We start from the raw sequence: 20,323 nt of genomic DNA, 5'->3' as shown, positions 1-20,323 counted from the left end.
CTTTCTCAGTCACTTTATCATTCCTCATTCCACCTCTCTGGGATATCATGCATCTCTCTTGGGAACCTCTCTGTTTCCGAGACTCACTGGCACTGATATTGTATTGTATTTAGTATAACACACATATTGGGCATTGTCTACAATCCCCAGGGACAAGGATCATAGAGCAAGCCAACCAAACGTCAAAAAACATGATCTCAAGGTTACGGGGCTCCACATTACCCCATAATCCTCCAACCCCCCCCCCGCCTTCTTGTACGATATGCTCTTTTCGTGCTAAATTTTCTCCAAGTAGATAAACATGGCAAGTCAGCCAGAGAACGCGTTTGGCACCCCCAGCCATCTTTCACATAACCACTTGCCAGATGGAAGGATCTGGTCACTAATTCCTGGCATTGACCGGATCCCATCCTGATCTGGGGCTGCAGCTCTGCTTGCATGTGTGATAAGGTTAGCGATGCTCCTTGCTGGCTACCCAAGAGACTTGTTAAGCATTCTTCTGCCTCCCATTAACCTAACATACCAGGTCAGGAGACCCCTCTCTGCTTGAGTCCGGATCGTCTGTTCTCTCCCCAGATGAAACTAAAACAGATGAGCCCAAATGTCAAGGTGACAAGGAAGAGACTACCTCATCAGCCTGGCTGCATTTTTTGATCCTTAAATTGTTCCTCCTTACACTGACCCCTTCTGTTCTCATGTCATCCCCAGTCCCCACCAAAAAAACCTAACCCACACGAGCCATGAAATTATACCTGGGTAGTTCTCTCAGAGACAAGAGATACAGCCTGGTATGCCTCTAAGTCCTGACACACTCCTTGGTGGCCAGATTCTTTCAACCCAGACCTTTGTAAACTTGCACCGAGTGCTAGAGCTCCTTGGGTCCCTGAGCAAATTTTTGATCAGGCCAACATGCCTTACATTCCCTTTATGTGCCCCATATATGCTGGATGCTCCCACCCTCAGAGACAAACTCTACTTAGGATCTACTGCGTCCATGTTTGCCCCAGCCCCCACCAGGACAACAATCTTCTTCATAGATGTGCAAACTCTTCGGATTTCTTTTGTCTGTCTTGGGGCTACGAGACAACCGGAGACACAAATTGGAATCCCACTTGTGATTGGGACTACATTACAGTTACAGTCTCCTACCACCAACCCCTCCCTCCTTGCATTAGCCAAATCTATGGTTCAACTTGCAGGTATCAGCCCCCTTTATATTGTCAGCTCGACTCTCCCTCACAAGGCTGGTGCAATCTCTTAAAAATCCGATTCACCACATCAGAATATCACACCCTAAACTGGTATGGAGGATACACTTGGGGCCTTTGACTATATAAAAATGATACGATGAAGGCCTCACCTTCTCAATTAAATTACTCAAAGAGATTTCCCCATATCCGTGGACCTCAGGTACTACTGGGCCCGGACTCAGTCTTGGGAGGAGGCCAGAGACCTCCTATCCTTAAACCCACCCCTGGCTTGCCAAACCCCACTGACAGATAGCCCAATCTCACCACCCTCCTCACCCTGAGCCCTTCTCCACCCCCCTCTTACCCATTGAGAATCAGGACTCCCTCTTTTTAGATACAGGTGATGTTATTTTAGATCTAATCTACCCCACCTTTTTTCAGCCAATAGAACCAACCCCCATCTGATGGCATATTGCTGGCTTTGCTGTCCCTCCCCCACACTTTTATGAAGGATTGGCTGTTCTTGCTGGATTTACCACCACCAGTGACTCCAGATATTGTCAATGGAGTTCAGATAAATCCATTTGCCACCTCGTCCTGCAACAGATCGTTGGATCTGGCCTATGCATAACCATGCCTACACATCCTTCCCCTCCCCTTTCACATGCTTCACTTGGTAAGACCACTTTAGTCCTCGGCTCCCCTGATGATTTTGCTGTCCCCCCAAATGGTTCTTACTGGGCCTTCCTTGATGTTATTATGCCCTGCCTTTCCATTCCACTTTTCCAGGAGGTTGGGTTCTGTGCATTGGTGCAGGTCATCCTGTGCCTATCCTGTTACCGTCCTGATTAATTCTTTAATTTCTGGGAAACTTCCCAAGACCTTAGTATACGTACAGAACACATTAGAGCTGTTACATTTGCCATCCTTTTTGGAATTAGCGTGTTTGGAGCCGGGACAGGCATCTCTGCCCTGGTGGCTGGTAAATCCAACAACCAGGAACACAGTGCCTCCATTGACAGAGACATCAAGGAATTGCAAAATCAAATGGACTATTTAGAAGAGTCACACCAATCCCTGGCCGAAATGGCCTTACAAAATAGATGAGGCTTAGATTTACTCTTCCTCCAACAAGGGGGGCTTTGTATGGCCCTGAAAGAAGAATGTTGTTCCTATGCCAATAGGTAAGTAGTCGTCTGTGATAGTATAGCTATGATTCAAGAAAGCTTATAAACAAGAAAGAGAGAAAGAGAAAAACAAGAATCCTGGCATCAAAATTGGTTCTCAACATCTCTGTGGTTGACCTTCCTCTTCCTCCTGGGGCCCCTCATGGGCTCCTTTTGGTGGTATCTTTTGGACCATGGACATTCCAAAAACTGCTTAACTTTATCAAACAACAGGTTGACTCTGCCACCAGACTTGTCTTGGTACAATATCATGGTCCCTAACTTTATGACAAGGTCTCTGAGCTTTCACTACGTCAAGTCAACTGCTTATGTGGGTTTCTCCAAAATGGTCTGGGTTCCTTTGCTCATCACTCCTCTTTCCTCCACAATTGGATTCCAGGAGTATGGCTCAGCTGTGGGTGCCTGCTTATGCTTCAATCAGCTATTGGGTGAAGGCTCTTAGAATGGCAACCAAGGTAGTCATCAATCTTATTACAGAGGAAGGGTATCAAAGGCAGCCTCTCCACCACTGCCTAAATTCATAATTGGTGTCATTCCTATGGATTCCATAACTTTTCTCCATTGTCAGACCTCTCTCCAAAACTATACTGGCTCCCTCTATGAGGTCATCTCTTTGATGTCTCCCTCTATTCCTCCCCTGTTTCAATTCTCCTGATACTTCCTGTTTTCCAGTCTCCTCCCCTTCTCCTCCTCTCTACTTCCTACCTGCCTCCTCTCTATCTCCATGCTCCCAATTTGCTCAGGGCTTCTTATCCCCCTCCCATTCTTTGGGGGAACATGTGCTCTTTTCTTGGAGTTCTTCTTGTTCCCTGGTTTCTCTGGTGGTGTGGATTGTAGGCTGATAATTCTTTGTTCTATGTCTAAAATCCACATATGAGTGAATACACACTATGTTCATCTTTTTGTGACTGTGTTACCTCATTCAGGATGGATTCTTTTAGTCCCATCAATTTGCCTCCAAATTTCAAGATTCCATTGGGAATTTTTTCTGTTAAGTGGCACTGACTAGTGTAAGGTGGAATCTCAAAGTTGTTTTGAGTTGCAATTCCCTGATGGCTATGGATGTTGAGCACTTTCTTCAGTATCTTTCAGCCATTTTAAATTCCTCTATTGAGAATTCTCTATTTAGTTCTTTACTCCAATTTTTAATTGGATTGTTCACTATTTTGATGACTAGCTTCTTGATTTGATTGTATGTTATAGAAAGGAGTCCTCTGTCAGATGTGGGGTTGGTAAGGATCTTTTCCCATTCTGTGGCCTGCCGTTTTATCTTAATTATTGTGTCCTTTACCTTATAGAAACTTCTCATTTTTCAGGAGGTCTGATTTATTAATTGTCAATCTCAGTGTCTATTCTACAGGTGTTATATAGAACATTTCTTGATATCACCTTACTCTGTGATTGAGGTCAATGGAAAACTATAAAAACATGATCCAGGAAGACCGAAAAATCGTTCAATGAGAACATTGGTTACCTACCCAGTTAAAGAATCAAAATATGCTGAGCTGCTTACCAAGAGTGGGTAAATAGAAAACCAACAGTACAAAAAGGTAGTTATATGAGCAGTTACAGAAATAAGGAGTGCAATATTCATGAGCATTTTCTATCCTATTATATTAAGAACATGCTTGGGTATATAAACATATATTGTGTGAATAGCTGCATTTACTTTCTTAATTTAACATATAATATGATATTTACTGAAATATAAGTGGTTATTTTAATTATGCTATGAGGTACTAAAGGACTAAAAATTTTCAAAGGATATTGACATCTTATCTAAAATATATAATGCATAAATGCTAGTATGAGGAATAGTTATACCATGGTAAATGGAACAATGACATGCTATTGTTTTCATATGGAATTAAGTATGACATAAAGAGATTCAATTGTGTGTCAGGCTGACAAAGGGTAGACTTTTGATGGTTCATTTCGGGAGTCATCTCTACTGAATGTAGAATCAAGAAAAACCCTAAATACTTAGCATTTCTGTGAAGGATATTTTCTTAGTCAGATTATTAGAAATAGGAAGGCCCACCCTAAACTGGGTTAGCAACTTCTGGAAATAGACAAGAAGACATAGGACGAAAAATGTTCCTTTTAACAGCTTGCCCCAAATATCACTGGAAATATTATTCTATCCAGTCTCTCTGACATTAGTTCATAGTTAATATATCCAACTTCTTCACAATTGCCATATAGACTAAAACCTAGAAACTCTTCAAGAATCCTCAAGAACACCAACTCCAAATTGGAACTGCTAAGAAATACAGTCTCCTGGCTAATGGCCAAAACAACTGCTTGATTTGTGGTCCCTCCACTGTGAAACAGGAATTGTTGGACTATCTGCACCATGCCATGTAAGCAATCTAACAAATCACACACACACACACACACACAACACACACAACACACACACACACACACACTAACACAATGACCTGTGTTATTCAGGTTTCTCTAAAAGAATGAAATTAATAGAATATATGTATGTTATACCAACAAAAGGTCCAAAAATTCAGTTGTTGTTCAGTCACAAGCTGGATGTCTCAGCTGATCTTCAACATATAAGAACCCTGAAGAACTGGGCTATAATGCCAAAAAAGGAGTGGGTATTCTTGTGATAATAGAAGTGGGGTTTTTCACCTGAAAAGTTTAAAGTAAGAAAAAAATACTTCATAAGCATGCTAGCCATTTGAGTTTTTGGAAATTCCAGATGTAGTTAAGTTGACAAAATAGGATATTCATCACAAATCTACCCCTTGTCACCTTGAAACACAACCATGTCCACCTATGCCAGGTATATTTTGAAATGAAAATGATAACGAGGTCATAATTATGCCTAACATGATATAACTATGATATGTATAATCAAGATTTTCCATGCTCTTCGATAGGTAGAATCAACATATTAAAAATGGTAATCTTTCCAAAAGCAATCTACAGATTCAATGAAATCCCCATCAAAATCCTAGCACAATTCTTCACAGATCTTGAAAGGACAATTCTCAACTTTACATGCAAAAACAAAAGACCTAGGATAACCAAAACAATCCTGTGCAATAAAGAAATTTCTGGAGGTATTAGCATCCCTGAATTCAAACTCTATTATGCAGCTATAGGTCTGAAAACACAAATGTTGACAGACATAAGAAATTCAAAAGACAAAAAAAGAAAGAGTAACTTGGTCTAAAGCACATTTTAGAATATTGTATCAGCCTGAACATTAATATCTTTAAAAACTGTGTCCCTAAAACCTCTTATTTATACTTGGTGGCGGCACACTAGTCCAGCCAAAATGAAAAGAAAAATAATGGTCCCTCAATAACCAATACTAGGTTTACCTTGTGATTCAACTATAGCACTCACGGGTACCAAAAGTACTCCAAATCAATACAGGACAAAATCCATGTCACCTTTGATTGTAGCACTATTTAAAATAGACAAGATATAGAGTCAGCCTAAGTATCCAACACAGTAATGGGTAAAGAATATACGATAAGCATATGATGAATTATCAGGTGTACCATAACAAAATGGGTTATTTGAAAAGAATGAAGGCAGACAGACATCACTTTAAGCAAATTAAGCCAGTCTCAGAAAAACACATTTTTTTCCAATAACAAAAATTATGGTGTATTCAGTTTTACCAGTAATTACAATTCTTTGTAACTACTTCTATTTGTGGCATTTGTATTTTCTATAGATGTTTAAAATGAAGGATATACATATGATAGGAAATGATAAGTGAAACTGAAAAAAGACTAATGGGTGGGCATTAAAGAGGAATTCGGGTAATGTGTTCAATATGCAGTATATATTCAAATAAATGTCTTCGGTGGCACAAAGCCTTGTACAATGAATATATGCAACAGATATTTAAATTATTGTTTCCATACTGCTAAAATTCTCAAAGAGAAAAACACACACAGTGGTGAGACTTTGCTGTCTTTAGAGGCTATGAATATTGTGCAGATGGGCAACATTCTCTAGTACAAACAGAAAGTATGATGGGTTCATATACTATATATTGACTCCCTTATATTACAAAGTCAATGACATGTGACTAAATAACATACATCCCGATTCCTATCCCTCATCACTGTATGCTCTTCTGAAGCAATGAAGAATATCATTCCTTATGTAAGATGGAATTTCTTAGTGAATTATAAAGGAAGAATTATTACAATGTGGATTTTAGGGATACCATCTGTTTAGAATAAGAATGTTTATTTTTGAGATTTGGGGTCAGTTAACAAATGTTTGTATTTACTTTTAAAACTGAACATGTCCCAATTTTGGAATCAAAGAGCGATCAATCATTATATTATATTATATTATATTATATTATATTATATTATATTATGAGACTCAAGAGATTTTTATTGAAATAATTATTCTCATAAAATATATTCTGATCATAGTTTCCCACCACCATCTTCTCTATATCCTCTAATTTTTCCTATCCACCCAATTCTCTTGCCCATCCTCTCATTAGAATGCAAACAGGAAAACAAAACCTGAATTAAAAGAAAGAACACAAGAAACACACACAAGCACAAGTCCTAAAAATGGAAGACCAGAAACCATAAAATTCCTAGAAGAGCAAAACAAATGCCCAAGTGAGAAAAGAGACTCAAGACTTTTGAAAGGAGTCTAAGGAGCTTATTCAGTTGGTAAGGTACAAGTTGAGAACCTGAGTTTAAATAGCCAATGCCAATGTAAAAGGCAAGAATGACAGCATAGTTCCATAACTAGTATTGGGGGAGGGGTGGAACCCTAAAAACTTCAGGTACTTGCTAAGGAAGATGAAACCAGCATTCTTCCTGCCAGTCTGGTCCCAGAGCCACATCAATCCCAAATGAACAGGCATGATGCTATATTAATTATGAAGCTGTCAGCTATTTGTTTTGGTTTCTTGTTGGCTAGCTCTGACTTAATTATTAACCCATAACTGCTAATATGAATATTTCCACATGGTCTTCTCTTACTGGAGAAATGGTCCAGACCTCTCACTGCTTTCACATCCTACCTGGTGACTAACTGTGCCTTAGTTTCCTAGAATCCTCCACCTCTCCTAGTCCCACCTACCTTGCTTCCCTATTGACCAACAGTGCTTTATTTATCAATTATTAAGACAAACATATACACAAAAGGACTTTTCCCATCAGAAAGTTTTTAAAGATTAACCATGGATAAAGATATATATCTCACTTGAAGATATTAACAGGAAATCATAGTCCCAATTCCAAAGATATTTTTCATTGTAAGGCAAGTGAACCAGTCAACTCACAAATTACTAAGATCTCAATTTTTCTATGGATAATTCAGAATCTATGTGTCCGCACTTCTGAAATAGACATTTTTAAATCACCATTCTGCATATTGAGGGAGTGAGGGCTACTGTTAGCGGTAAAGAGTTACTATTTCATATCATTTCGGGCAGGCCCTAGGCCCTGCCATATGTGTTCAGGCTGAGAGAGCATCCCTGCATGTGGAATGTGCTCTCAAAGTCCATTCATACACCAGAGATAAATACCGATCTATTAAATGAGGCCCTATAAATTTCCAAAGTCAACTCCACGACACCCACGTTCTGGGGGTCTGGATCACTCCCATACTTGCCTCTCAGCCATAAGTCTGGAGTCATGAAGTCCCCCTTGTTCAGGTCAGCTGATTTTGTGGGTTTCACAAGCCTAGTCTTGTCCCCTTTGCCCATCATTTCTCCCTTTCTACAACTGGGTTCTAGTTCACTTCAATGTTAAGCTGTTGTGTCTGCCTCTGATTCCATTAGACACTGGATGAAGACTCTAAGATGGCATAGAAGGTAATCATCAATCTCATTATCAGGGAAGGGCATTTAAGGTAGTCTCTCCACTATTGCTTAGATTGCCAGTTGGTATCATCCTTGTATATCTCTAGAAATCTCCCTAGTGCCAGATCTCTCCTCAAACCTATAATGGCTACTTCTTTTATGATTATCTCTCATCCCCTCCCTAGGGAGCAGAGGAGGTTGGTGTGGGGGGCTGGTGGGGATTGTTGGGGTGGGGGAGGAGGGGAGGTAAAGGGAGCTGGGATTGACATGTGAAGCAAGCTTGTTTCTAAGTTAAATTTTTAAAAAGGCGATCTATAGTGAAAGAAAAGATTCTAAACAAAGCTCCATGGCTTTAGAATGGTGAATCTAATAGTAAAGAAGTTCACTGAGTTGTATAGAATTTGGGATCTGAAAAGTGTTTGTTTTAATATCTAATTTATAACCAGTGTGTGATTATTTTTTTTCATTTCATTACAGAAAAGTGATTTTTATTTTAAAAAGAGGAGTTAATATATATTGTCTAAATGTCAGAAATTATCTTAATCAAAGTTTGCATTTCTGGAGTTAAAGAAGGAACATCACAAACTTCACATACTCATTCTTAATTAAATCTATTTAATGGATATATAATCATCTAAAGATTTTAGATCCGGGCTGTGGTGGCACACGCCTTTAATCCCAGCACTCGGGAAGCAGAGGCAGGCGGATCTCTGTGAGTTCGAGGCCAGGCTGGACCGATAGCCTCCAAAACAATACAACGAAACCCTGTCTTGAAAAAACCAAAAAAAAAAAAGATTTTACAAGTATTTACAGATGGATACACGGATAAGTGATTGTAATAAACAATTATCTCTGCAACTTAAAAGTCAAAATTCTATTCTTTTGAAAGTGCAGCATGCACAAAAATTTGATCATATTCAAACCAGACAATATCCCATGCCAAAGAAGGAAAATTGGGCAAAAATTCTCACTCCTAACCAAGAGCTATTTGAAATTGATAGTTCCTGGGAAGTAAAGAAACTGTTTTCTTCAACAGAGTAACACTGAATATGTCAAATACACCCATATGCTCAAGAATAATTGACCAACACAAAAATGACTTCATATTTTCTGGTTAGTTTTGATTTAGTTTTAGATTTTATCCTTCTTTTTCTGCTTTTTTTGTTTGCTTACTTTTTTTCTAAGAGAATAAATATGAAATGTTGTGGGTATAAAGGAATCTGGGAACCACTAGGGAAGAAGAAAGTGTATGACCAAAATGCATTATATTTGTTTTACAAAATAAAAAGGTTAAAAGGGTGGAAAGTTCTTTACACATGTTTTTGATTACACTCATTTTAAAAGTTGGGCAAATTGCTAGAGAATTGGCGCAGCAGTTAACGGCAGCTGTGTTTTCAGAGGACCCTGTTTTGGTTCCCAGCACCCATATATACATACATACAAGCAAAACAATCAAGCATAAAATGAATAAATATAATGATAATTAAAATGAGAAAATTTTGCAGAAATGTTTACATCACTTCCTGTACTTTCTCATTTTTCCAATTGAATCATAGTGTGAAACAATGACCCAATTTTTTTCATAAAACTCAAATGAGAGAATTGTAGCCTATATAATAGAAAATATCAGTGACAAATACATATATAATTAGATGTATGGTTACTGGGAATTAAACTTAGGACTGCCTCAGGAACACAAGTTCTTAACTATAAACAATTATTATGATCAGAAAAGGCAATGTAGCAGTATTAACAGATTAAAGATGCTAAGATCAAAGGGAAAACTTTTATTTCTTTTATATTTTACCATTATAATTGCATAATTTCCCCCTTTCTTGCCATCCCTATAAATCCTCTCATAAATGACTCATTGTTCTTTTTCTTTTTTTTTGATATCTGTATTTATTTATTTATTTTTTTGGAACACATTTTTTTTAAAATTTTAAATAGCTTGTTTTACATGTCAATCCCAGTTCCCTCTCCCTCCCCTCCTCCCGCACTCCCCTTCCACCCTCCCTCCCACCCTATTGCCAAATCCTTCCACATAGGGGATGTCTAGAGTCTATCATTTTACTCTTGGTAGGGTCAAGGCACTCCCCTAAGAGTCCAGGCTGAGAGAGCATCTCTCTTTGTGCTATAGGCACATGAAGACAGATTGTATACCAGGGATAGACACTGATCCACAGCTCAGAGCCCCATAGGTTGTCCAGGCCCTCTCACTGACACTCACATTTGGGGGATCCAGATCAGTCCTATTCTGGCCTCCCCACTGTCGGTCTGGGGTCCAAGAGCACTCCCCTGTTCAGATCAGCTGTCTCTGCTGGTTTTGCCAGCCCATTCTTTGCCAATTTGCTCATCATTCCTCTCTCTCTGTCACTGGGTTCCTTGGGTTCAGTTCAGTGCTTAGTTGTGTGTTTGCCTCTGCTTCCATCAGTCCCAGGATGAAGGCTCCCGGATAGTTATAGACATCAAGTTCATTATCAGGAATGGGCATTCGAGGTGGTCCTTCCACTATTGCTTAGCTTGCCAATTGATGTTATACCTTTAGATCACTCGAGGTCACTCTGGTGCCTGATCTGTCTTCGATCCTATGATTCCCTCTTCCCCCTATTCTACACCCACCCCCTCAACTTCCTGTTCCCCCATGACCAACTCCCTTCCTCTTTGCCCCCTCTATTCTTCCCAGGTCCCACTACCCCCCTCGCCCTGTTCCCCATCCATTCAGAGGATCTTGCCTCCATCCTCTTCTCTTGGATACTATGCATATATGCATATCTTTTAGGTTCTTTCCTGTTTCCCAGACTCTCTATCTTTGGAAGTGCAGACTGGCACTATCCTGATCTATATCTAAAATCCATATATGAGTGAGTACATACCATGTTTGTCTTTTTGCGACTGGGTTACCTCACTCAGGATGGTTTCTTCCAGTGCTATCCATTTCCCTGCGAATTTCAAGATTCCATTGTTTTTTTCTGCTGAGTAATACTCCATTGTGTAAATGTACCACATTTTCTCTATCCACTCTTCAGTTGAGGGGCATCTATGTTGCTTCCAGGTTCTGGCTATTACAAACAATGCTGCTATGAACATAGTGGAGCAGATGCCCTTGTTGTATGAACCTGCCTCATTTGGATAAATGCCTAAGAGTGGAATTGCTGGGTCTAGTGGTAGATTAATTCCCATTTTCCTGAGGAATCTCCATACTGATTTCCAAAGAGGCTGTATGAGTTGGCATTCCCACCAGCAGTGGAGGAGTGTTCCTCTCTCTCCACATCCCCTCCAGCATAAATTGTCTTCGGTGTTTTTGATTCTAGCCATTCTGACAGGAGTAAGATGGTATCTCAGAGTTGTTTTGATTTGCATTTCCCTGATGGCTAAGGATGTTGAGCACTTTCTTAAGTGTCTCTTGGCCATTTTAGCCTCCTCTACTGAGAATTCTCTATTTAGCTCTGTACCCCACCTTTCAAGTGGATCCTTTGGTGTTTTGGAGACTTGTTTCTTGAGTTATTTGTAAATTTTGGAGATTAGCCCTCTGTCAGATATAGGGTTAGTGAATATCTTTTCCCATTCTGTGGCCTGCCTTTTTGTCTTTTTGATTGTGTCCTTTGCCTTACAGAAGCTTTTTAGTTTCAGAAGGTCCCATTTGTTAATTGTTGATCTCAGTGCCTGTGCCACTGGTGTTATGTTTAGGAAGTGGTCTCCTGTACCAACTCTTTGAAGAGTATCTCCCACTTTCTCTTCTAAAAGTTTCAGTGTGGCTGGATGTATGTTGAGATCTTTGATCCATTTGGACTTAAGTTTTGTACAAGGCGATAAACATGGATCTATCTGCAGTCTTCTGCATACCACTAACCAGTTATGCCAGCACCATTTGTTGAAGATGCTTTCTTTTTTCCACTGTACAGTTTTAGCTTCTTTGTCAAAAATCAGATGTTCATAGGTGTGTGGGTTAAAATTAGGGCTTTCGATTCGGTTCCATTGGTCTACCTGCCTATTTTTGTGCCAATACCAAGCTGTATTCAGGACTATAGCTCTATAATAGAGCTTGAAGTCAGGTATGGTGATGCCTCCTGAAGTTCCTTTATTGTATAGGGATGTTTTGGCTATCCTGGGCCTTTTGTTTTTCCATATAAAGTTGATTAATATTCTTTCCAGGTCCTTGAAAAATTGTGATGGAATTTTGATAGGGATTGCATTGAATCTATAGACTGCTTTTGGCAAGATTGCCATTTTTATTATGTTGATCCTACCAATCCAAGAGCATGGGAGATCTTTCCATTTTCTGGTATCTTCTTTGAATTCTTTCTTCAAAGACACAAAGTTCTTGATATACAGGTCTTTCCCTTCCTTGGTTAACATTATCCCCAGATATTTGATGCTGTTTTTGGCTATTGTAAAAGGTGATGTTTCTCTGATTTCTTTCTCAGTCACTTCATCATCTGTATATAATAGGGCCACTGATTTTTTTGAGTTTACCTTGTATCCTGCCACATTGCTGAAGGTGTTTATCAGCTCTAGGAGTAACCTTGCGGAGTTTTTTGGGTCACTTATGTAAACTATCATATCATCTGCAAATAATGAAAATTTGACTTCTTCTTTTCCTATTTGTATCCCCTTTATCTCCTTTTGTTGTCTTATTGCTGTAGCTAGAACTTCAAGTACAATATTGAAGAGATATGGAGAGAGTGGACAGCCTTGTCTTGTTCCTGATTTTAGAGGAATTGCTTTGAGTTTCTCTCCATTTAGTTTGATGTTAGCTGTTGGTTTACTGTATATTGCTTTTATTATATTCAGGTACGTTCCTGTTATCCCCGATCTCTCTAGGACCTTTATCATGAAGGGATGCTGGATTTTGTCAAAGGCTTTTTCAGCATCTAGTGAGATGATCATGTGGTTTTTCTTTCGCAGATTGTTAATATGGTGGATTACATTGATAGATTTTCTAATGTTGAACCATCCCTGCATTCCTGGAATGAAGCCTACTTGATCATGGTGGATGATTTTTCTGATGTGTTCTTGAATCCGGTTTGCAAGTATTTTATTGAGTATTTTTGCATCAATGTTCATGAGGGAAATTGGTCTATAGTTCTCTTTCTTAGTTGTGTCTTTGTGTGGCTTGGGTATCAAGGTAATTGTAGCCTCGTAGAAAGAGTTTGGCAGTGAGCCTCCTGCTTCTATAGTGTGGAATAATTTGACGAGTATTGGAATGAGCTCTTCTTTGAATTTCTGGTTGAATCCTGCACTGAAGCCATCTGGGCCTGGGCTTTTTTTGTTTGGGAGACTTTTGATGACTGCTTCTATTTCATTAGGGGTTATAGGTCTGTTTAGATTATTTATCTGTTCTTGATTTAGTTTTGGCAAGTGATATCTATCCAGGAAATTGTCCATTTCCTTTAAATTTTCAAATTTTGTGGAGTACAGATTTTCAAAGTATGCCCTGATGATTCTCTTGATTTCCTCAGAGTCCGTTGTTATGTCCCCTTTCTCATCCCTGATTTTGTTAATTAGCATGTTCTCTCTCTGTCTTTTGGTTAGTTTGGACAGAGATTTGTCTATTTTGTTGATTTTCTCAAAGAACCAACTCTTTGTTTCATTGATTCTTCTCAGTATTTTCCTGGTTTCTACTTGATTGATTTCTGCCCTCAATTTGATTATTTCCTGGCGTCTGCTCCTCCTGGGGAGTTTGCTTCTTTTGTTCTAGAACATTCAGCTGTGCTATTAATTCTCTAGTATGACTGTTCTCCAGTTTTTTCATGTGGGCACTTAGTGCTATAAACTTTCCTCTCAGCACTGCTTTCAAAGTGTCCCATAAGTTTGTGTATGTTGTGTCTTCATTCTCATTGAAATCGAGGAAGTCTTTAATTTCTTTTTTTATTTGTTCCTTTACCCAGGGATAGTGCAATTGTGCATTGTTCAATCTCCATGAGTTTGTAGGGTTTCTGCGATTTGTGTTATTGTTGAATTCTAATGTTAATGCATGGTGGTCTGATAAGATGCAGGGGGTTATTCCAATTTTTTTGTAACTGTGGAGATTTGCTATGTTTCCTATTATGTGGTCAATTTTAGAGAAGGTTCCATGTGGTGCCGAGAAGAAGGTATATCCCTTTGTGTTTGGGTGGAATGTTCTATAGATGTCTGTTAAACCCAGTTGGGTCATAACTTCTATTAATTCTTTTGTTTCTTTGTTAAGTTTCTGTCTGGAGGTCCTATCTAGCGGTGAGAGCGGAGTGTTGAAGTCTCCTACTATTAGTGTGTGAGAGTTTATGTGCATTTTGAGCTTTAGTAATGTTTCTTTCACGAATGTAGGTGCCTTTGTATTTGGGGCGTAGATATTTAAAATCGAGACTTCGTCTTGATGTATTTTTCCTTTGATGAATATGAAGTGCCCTTCTTCATCTCTTTTGATTGATTTTAATTTGAAGCCTAATTTGTTAGATATTAGGATTGCTACGCCCGCTTGTTTCTTGGGGCCGTTTGATTGGAAGATCTTTTCCCAGACCTTTACTCTGAGATAACGTCTGTCTTTGGTGTTGAGATGTGTTTCTTGTATGCAGCAGAAGGAAGGGTTCTGTCTTCGTATCCATTCTGCTAGTCTGTGTCTTTTTATAGGTAAGCTGAGGCCATTGACATTGAGGGATATTAATGACCATTGATTGGTGATCCTTGTTTGCGCTTGATTTATTGTTAGTGAAGTTATTTTGTGTAGTTTCTCCTCCCTTTTTCTTTTAGTGTTTTGTAAAGTATGATTCTATATTGCCTGCGTCTTTGTGAATGTAGTTATCTTCCTTGGCTCTAGGTTTTCCTTATAGCATTTTCTGTAGAGCTGGATTCATGGATACGTATTGTTTAAATCTGGCTTTGTCATGGAATATTTTGTTTTCTCCATCTATGGTAATTGAGAGCTTTGCTGGATATAGTAGTCTGGGCTGGCATCCTTGTTCCCTTAGCGTTTGTAGGACATCTGACCAGGATCTTCTGGCTTTCATCGTTTCCATTGAGAAGTCAGGTGTAATTCGGATAGGTCTGCCTTTATATGTTACTTGGCCTTTTTCTTTAGCTGCTCTTAATATTTTCTCTTTGCTCTGTAGGTTTGATGTTTTGATTATTATATGGCGAGGTGACTTCTTTTTCTGGTCAAGCCTATTTGGTGTTCTGTAAGATTCTTGTACTTTCATAGGCATATCTTTCTTTAGGTTAGGGAAGTTTTCTTCTATGATTTTGTTGAATATGTTTTCTGTACCTTTAAGTTGAAGTTCTTCACCTTCTTCTATACCTATTATTCTCAGGTTTGGCTTCTTCACGGTGTCCCATATTTCCTGAATATTTTGTGTTAAGGATTTGTTGGTTTTGAGATTTTCTTTGGTTGACGATGCTATGTCCTCTAATGAGTCTTCAACACCTGAGATTCTCTCTTCTATCTCTTGTATTCTATTGGTGATGCTTGCATCTGTAATTCCAGACCGTATACCGAGCTTTTCTATTTCCAGCATCCCTTCATTCTGTGTTTTCTTTATCGTTTCTATTTCAGCTTTCAATCCTTCAACTGTTTGAGCTGTTTCCTTAATTTTCTTGGTTGTTTTTTCTTGGTGCTCTTTAGATTCTTTGAGAGATTTGTTTATTTCTTGAATTTTTCCCCCATTTCATGGATTTTTTTGTTTGTTTTTTCTTCTATTTCTTTAAGTGATTTCCTCGTTTCTTCTTTGAGGCTCTCCATCATCTTCATGAAATAATTTTTAAGGTCTGTCTCCTCTTCTTCATCTATGTAGTGCTTTTCAGGTCTTGCTGGTTTTGGATCCCTGGATTCTGGTGGGGTCGTTTTGGTGTTTCTATTGCTGAGTGATCTCTTATTCTGTCTTCTTCCCATCTCTTCTTCCAGTGGGTGCTGGTGGGGGCTTTCTGTTTCCACTGGTCTCCTTCCTTACTGCAGCTGAAGCTGAAGCTGGCCTCGCTGGGGTTGGGGTCTTGGAGGGGCTGATCTCTTTCCTGAAGCTAGGCTCGCTGGGTTGGGGTCTTGGAGGGGCTGATCTCTTTCCTGTGTGGGCGGCTCTTCTGAAGCTGGGCTCGCTGGGTTGGAGTCTTGGAGGGGCTGATTTCTTTCCTGTGTGGGCGGCTCTTCTGGAAGCCGGGAGCGGCCCCGAAGATGGAGGGGGATGGATGATGGGCGAGTGGTCCCAGCCGGGGACCCAGTCTCCCCTGAAGCTGGGCTCGCTGGGTTGGGGTCTTGGAGGGCCCTGTGTGGGTGGTTCTTCTGGAAGCCGGGAGCGGCCCCGAAGATGGAGGGGGATGGGTGATGGGCGGGTGGTCCCAGCCAGAGACCCAATCTCACCTGAAGCTGGGCTCGCTGGTTGGGGTTGTTCTTTTTCTAATTCATGCCTTCTTTTTAATTAACTGCAGCTATATATTATTCTAGCCATTGAAATTTTCACATTTCTATCTTCTATTCTCTTGGAGTTAGTTGTTGTGGAAGGTGATATAATTTCATTCTTCTGCATGGAGACATGCAGTTTTCCCAGAACCATTTGTTGAAAGTGTTTTATCTCTACCATATAATTTGAGGGCCTTTGTCAAATATGACATGGCTGAAGTAACATGCCTTCCTGTTTGAGTCTTTGATTGTATTCTATTGGTCTGTATATCTATTTTTATACCAGTTCTATATTGTTTTTATTACAAAGTGTTTACAGTATGTTTTAAGATCTGGAAATATAATCTCTTCAGCATTTTTTCCTCAGGATTGTTTTGGCTATCTAAGGATTTTATTATATAACATGAAACTTAGGATAGTTTTTTTCAACTTCTGCAGAGGATACAATGGGGAGTTTGACTGGGATGTCAATGAATCTATAAATCGCTTTTGGTAAAATGGCCATTTCAACAATATTGCTTCTACTAATTCAAATGAATGGATATATTTTCATTTTCTAGTGTCTTCATCATCTTCAGCTGTTTCAAGTTTCCATTTTGGAGGTTCTTCACTCTCTTGGTTATGATTCGTCCTACATACTGTATTTTCTTTGAGACTTTTGTGAATGGGAGACTGTTCATTTCTCTTTATGTTTGCTGGTGGTGTAAAATAGCTTTTGACTTATTCTGTTCTTCAGAATTTCTTTATTTCTAGTAGTTCTATGTTAACAGTTTTGAATGTCTAATATATAACATCATGTTATATGCAAATAGAGATAGAATGATTTTCTTTCTTGTTTGTATCCCTTTAGTGTCCTTTTGTATCAGGCAGAACATCAAGTACAATATCAAAAAGAAGTGGAAATAGTTGGCTCTCTTTTCTGACGTGAATGTAATCATTTAATATTTTATATGTTTAATATGATATCGACTGCATGTTTCCGATATATAGCTTTTTATTATTTTGGACTATGTTCCCTCTAGACCTACATTCTCTAGGACTTTTATTATGAAGGCATGTTGGATTTTGTCACAGATTTTTTTTTCTGTATCATTTGAGATGATTGTATGATTTGGTTTTTAAGTTCATTTACAATTTATTGCACACATATGATGAAAATTCCTCCATCTTCTGGATAAAGCCAAGTAGATCATGGTGAATAGTATCTTTTGATGTGTGTCTGTATTTAGATTGCAAGTATTTTGTCTAGTATATTTGAATCTGTATTCACCAAGGATGTTGCCCTGTAGTTTTCATTTTTGGTGTGTCTTTATCTTGTTTTGGTTTTGTAATGATGATTGATTCACAGAAGGAGTTAAGAAATTTAAGAAATGTTTCTCCTTTATCTGATTCAAAAAATATTTTACAAAGGCATTTCTCTCTCTCCTGTAAAAGTCTGGTAGAATTCATCTGTATATCCATCTGGTCCTGAATATTTTTATTTGAAAATCTTTTTATTTCTCTTTCAATTTTCCGATTTACTATAGATATGCCTAGATTGTTCAGTGCTAGACATAATTTTGGTGGTTTGAAGAATCTAGAAAATCATTCATTGGGTTTTCCTACTTAATGTAACACAGGGTATTTAAATATTCCCTTCTAAGAACTACTTTGTCTAAAGATCCATGTTAAGTTAATGAAAATATAATACAATTTAAGTAATTGGTGTTTTCATAAAAGAATGTAATGCAACAAAAAATTTCAATGTCTTAAGAAAAATGTACATTCTGCTAATATGTTTGCTGTAATCAGAATGATTTTTTAAAGGGAAAGGATATTGTGTTCTTCTCTGTGTCATCAATAAAATACTTATATATTTCCATGATCCTAATCTTGTGATTTCTAATCTTCTTGGTTTTAAAACTCTCTTGAGTATACTTCCTCAAGAATAGATTTGTAGGAAAGGAGATGTGTAAGTTGGAAACACATGCAGAAATTTGGAGATTATTGGGCTTGTCAAGATGCTGTATGTGAAGGACCTCAAGTTAGAACATTTTACTTGCCACAAGTTGAACTTAAGATATATGGGTTTCCTCTTTTTTATTTATTTTACTTTTGAGATTACAATGCAATCATACCTTATTTTATGTGTCTTTTTACAATTAATTTTGTTTATCCAAAGGTGTCCAAATAATACAGCACAAAATCTGCCAGTTGTCTCCCAATTCCATCTCATGAGCCTCTCAGAGGATCCGGGACAGCAGCCCCTCCTCTTTGGACTGTTCTTACTCATGTATATGGTCACTGTACTTGGAAACCTAGTCATCATCCTGGCTGTTACCTCTGACTCCCACCTCCATTCACTCATGTATTTCTTCCTCTCCAGCCTCTCCTGGTCTGACATCTGTTTCGTCTCCACCACAGTACCAAAGATAATTTTGGATATTCAGACTCAAAGCAGAGTCATCTCCTATGTGGGCTGCCTAACACAGACGTCTATGTTTATAATTTTTGGGTGTATGGATAGTATGCTGATGAGTGCAATGGCCTATGACAGGTTTGTGGCCATATATCACCCCCTGCATTATACAACCATTATGAACACTCATCTCTGTGCCTTGTTAACTTTGGTATCTATTTTGCTCAGTCTTTTGGACTCTCAGGTGCATAATTTGATTTTGCTACAACTTACATACTTCAGGGATATGCAAATCTCTAACATTTTTGTGACCTTTCACAACTTCTAAATCTTGACTATTCTGAAATATTTATCAAAAATATAGTCATACACTTTATTCGTGTCTTTATGGGTTTATTTTCAACCACAGGGATTCTTATATCTTAGTATAAAATTATTTCTACCATCCAGAGATTTCCATCAACAAGTGGAAAATATAAAGCCTTCTCTACTTGTGGGTCTCACCTTTCAGTTGTTTGCTTATTTTATGGAACAGCCTTTGGAGTATACATTGGTTCAATTGCATCAAATTATCCTGAAAAGTGTGCAGTGGCTTCACTGATGGACACAGTGGTCACACCTAAGCTGAATCTGTTCATCTACAACTTAAGGAACAAAGACATTAAAAGTGCCCTCTGGAGGTTTCACAAAAGAACAATATGCTTGCTTAACCCCATCCATCATTTCTGAATATTGAGTTGTGAGCCCAAATATCTATACTTAAAAATGCAACCTCTTTGGTGTTATGACTTTCATCCCACTCCACTAATACCTTTTCTTCTAGTTGTCTTTAATAGAACTGAATGGTAATGCCTAGATCTTGTCTTCCCTTTAACACAAATAAATTAATATGTTCAGGAAGACCCATAACTTCTGAGTAAAGACCCTGAATTTAAAGAGAAATAGTTAAGTTACTTTTATATTTTTATAATTTATACACAGTTTCAAAGTTCATGTATATTTATTTTAAAATATATATTTAATTTATTATATACAGATAATATATTGCAGTTTTAAAATATTGATGAATCAAGAAATAATGTTCTTTTTAAATTAGTCAAGGATGTCTCCAGATATTTTACCTGTATCAAATTAGAAACCTACCTTTTTAAATACATCCTATCTAAAAATTCCCCTCACAATGTTGTCTGGCTTTTTTCAATCCATTAACTCTTACATTGTATAGCAAAGGCTGCAAAAAATAATAGGTCAATATCTAAATCCAGTTGATTTTTTTAACAATGGACACATAGTTGGCTAGGTTGCAGTTCTCATAATTTCAATTCATTCAAAGCATTAAAATATGTTCTCATGGTGGGTGTGGCC

At 38.3% G+C, this 20,323-nt stretch overlaps 1 pseudogene; it reads left to right on the top strand.

Moving 5' to 3' along the window:
• Positions 1-18,716: 18,716 nt before the first annotated feature.
• LOC101828786 lies at positions 18,717-19,687 on the top strand (annotated as a pseudogene).
• Positions 19,688-20,323: the final 636 nt, after the last annotated feature.

This window comes from Mesocricetus auratus, unplaced genomic scaffold, assembly GCF_017639785.1.
Source record: "Mesocricetus auratus isolate SY011 unplaced genomic scaffold, BCM_Maur_2.0 Super-Scaffold_100040, whole genome shotgun sequence".
In the NCBI taxonomy this organism is placed as follows: Eukaryota; Metazoa; Chordata; class Mammalia; order Rodentia; family Cricetidae; genus Mesocricetus; species Mesocricetus auratus.
Note: the sequence above shows the minus strand (reverse complement) of the source record. Positions and strands in the feature narration are given on the sequence as shown.